This window comes from Penaeus vannamei, chromosome 39, assembly GCF_042767895.1.
Source record: "Penaeus vannamei isolate JL-2024 chromosome 39, ASM4276789v1, whole genome shotgun sequence".
Lineage (NCBI taxonomy): Eukaryota > Metazoa > Arthropoda > Malacostraca > Decapoda > Penaeidae > Penaeus > Penaeus vannamei.
In genome coordinates this window covers 12,066,661-12,069,160 of record NC_091587.1, presented here as the reverse complement: position 1 = coordinate 12,069,160, position 2,500 = coordinate 12,066,661, and the positions used below count along the sequence as shown (strand labels likewise).

The 2,500-nt window shown below is 42.0% G+C and overlaps 1 protein-coding gene across 2 annotated transcripts in view; it reads left to right on the top strand.

The window, feature by feature from the left end:
• Positions 1 to 787: 787 nt before the first annotated feature.
• Positions 788 to 2,500, top strand: part of LOC138860088 (uncharacterized) — a 12,849-nt gene continuing 11,136 nt past the window's right edge. Inside the window, exon 1 of one of the 2 annotated variants that reach the window (XM_070116909.1) lies at positions 788 to 932. The gene's annotated coding sequence lies outside the window, so the exon portion shown is untranslated. Of the gene's footprint in view, positions 991 to 2,500 lie in introns of both variants that reach the window. The other variant, XM_070116908.1, reaches the window with a different exon arrangement.

Genomic DNA, 2,500 nt, shown 5'->3' with positions numbered 1-2,500 from the left:
TTGCACTTGAATGAAACTGACTGGGACATATTTTTGAGTTTCAACTCAAATGTAAGTTTTGAATCAGGGGTCACGCCTAAGAGCTTCATATCATCCACAGGTGTGACTAAGACTTATCAACCAGCAGACTTGGATGCTGAGGCAATGGCGTTCTAGACCTACTCGCAATCATTTTCTTAGACGGTAGAATTTAATTTCATGTCCCAGTGAGAATATCTCAACTTAATTACCATCATGTCTACAGTGAGAGACGGGAATACGAACCTAAACTACCATCGACATGAACACGTTGCTGTCTACCAGTCAGACATTCAGTTGAAATACTTGAAGATTTGCCACCAACATCTACAGACTGCAATTTATATATCATGTATACATATTTATGCATATGGAGGATGGAATGTGGGATGAAGGTGTTTGTGTGTGAGAGAGAGTGTGGGTGTGGGTGTTCGTGTGGATGTACATGTGTTCCTTATAGGCCAGTATCTGAGTTTGGAACTACAAATCATGGAACATCTATCACCGGCGTGTCAGTAAACTGCCACGCATTCGCGAGCAGATTTTGAAGAGCTCGGCCATGAGCTTCCGCCCCTGCAGCGCCTTCTGCAAGAGTCCTCGCCCTGTCGGTTGTCAGGGACATCGTAAGTGCTGCAGACGACCCACTCACACCAGCATTATTCGACAATCAACAGCCATGTTTCATATCCTTCTGCAAATATCCAAAATGAACTCTTCCAACCAAGGGGAGGAGACACGCCGCGAGTCTCATAAATTGATGCTGAAATCCGGCGCAAATCGGCGTCTAAGAGCGCGCGGGCTCAGTCGCGCACGCGAGGCTGCCTCTTCCGCGCGAGGTCGGAGGGACACCGGCTCGGGACCGTTCAAATTTGGACCTTAGAGGCAGCGCGGTTCTTTTGCTCACTCTTTCCTGTGTGAGAACCTTACTTCTGGTAACATCCAAGACTTATAGACAGTCGTACAAGTTATAAGGTAATGTTCACAGGACCGTCTGTTTCTAGCTAAGCTCCCCGAAGTGATACGTCTGTTACTCCTGCCTCTACGGGATATCATCTCGATTTTTAATGGAAAGTGATGCATTAGTGTTTGTCCGTGACTGAAGGAAGTCTTTGACGCCGGGATTTGCCTTGGCGAGTGTCTTTGGCACCCGAATTTTGTCTAAGACTCTAAGGCTGATGTTTAAGACAGGGCTGAGGGTATCCCACAGGCGTCTTTGAATTACCGTGAGACGCCAACAACAATAATGCGAATTTATGATTGTTCAAGATGACGGCATCACAAGGATGTGGAAAACCTTCATGCCACTCTTTTACTTGTTGTCAAACGTAAATTGACCGTTTCCTCCGTGTTTACAGCAGTTTTCTCAGATAAATATAAAGCTATTATACATGTAATATAATGTAATAACACCAGTATTACATTAGAATATTATCACAGGGCCTTTTAAAATATAAATATTAGTTTTCTTTAGTTGTCCATGCGTGCATAATTTGTTTTACAATTGTAGGGACGACCTGTGTTTGTCATATCACTTGTTAGGATGTATGATTGTCTTCGTAATCTATTATTTATCTTTATTTTATTTTTTTTTCCAGTGAAATCCTTTAAGTTCACGCATTATGATTATGCTGGATGAGTATGAATAATCACAGGAAACCGATGTAGGTCTCTGAAACGTGTCCTTGTACGATTTGCATATCTGCTATGCGGCGGGCGGGCAACAGCCTTGTGAGGAGGCGAGAGGGGGGGGGGGTGCTCACCAATAATTCGGTGTGTACGTATGTGTTAGGGGCGGGGCTTAGCGAGGAGATGAGGCTTATCTCAATAAACCTCTCTTTGACCAGTTGTCCCAGCTGATATATCTAGATTTCTGGAAATCCTCAGTAAAATCAAATAATTGTATATGATCAAATCTTATGATCCTTGGAATTATATGTTAGATATAACATTACTTATAAGTGATGGCGCAAATTAATTACTTTCAATACAGTAATTTGCGGTGTATACGAGTAAAATCAGTATTCAGATGCGTTACGAACAGTTACCATTTTCATGTCACGTATCATATTAACGGAAAAGAGAGAACAACTCTCCATTACTATTAAGCCATTTCGTAGCAATGTTGGAAAGGGAAAGTAGAGGGTAAACCATCGTGCTTAATTTTCGCATCTAATCAATTTCTAGAAAGTATTTCATAGAGGTTATAATTTCACATTTTGTTTTAGAGTACATTTATATAAAGAGCCTATGGAAAGTACTTTCTTGTGGAATAATGGGCATTTAATAGGTAAATGAATGTATAATATGTAACTTTCCTGAGGGGTATGAGGGTGGGGGTTCTACCCGTTGTGAGGAGCGAGTATCAGGTCGGCGAAGAAATGGGTGGGGTTGGAGGAAGTATTTGACATGTGGGGTTGGTTCGGGACGAAATGAGCCATCTCCATGATATATTTCTTAAAATGTGGGACTTAGTTACTTGATT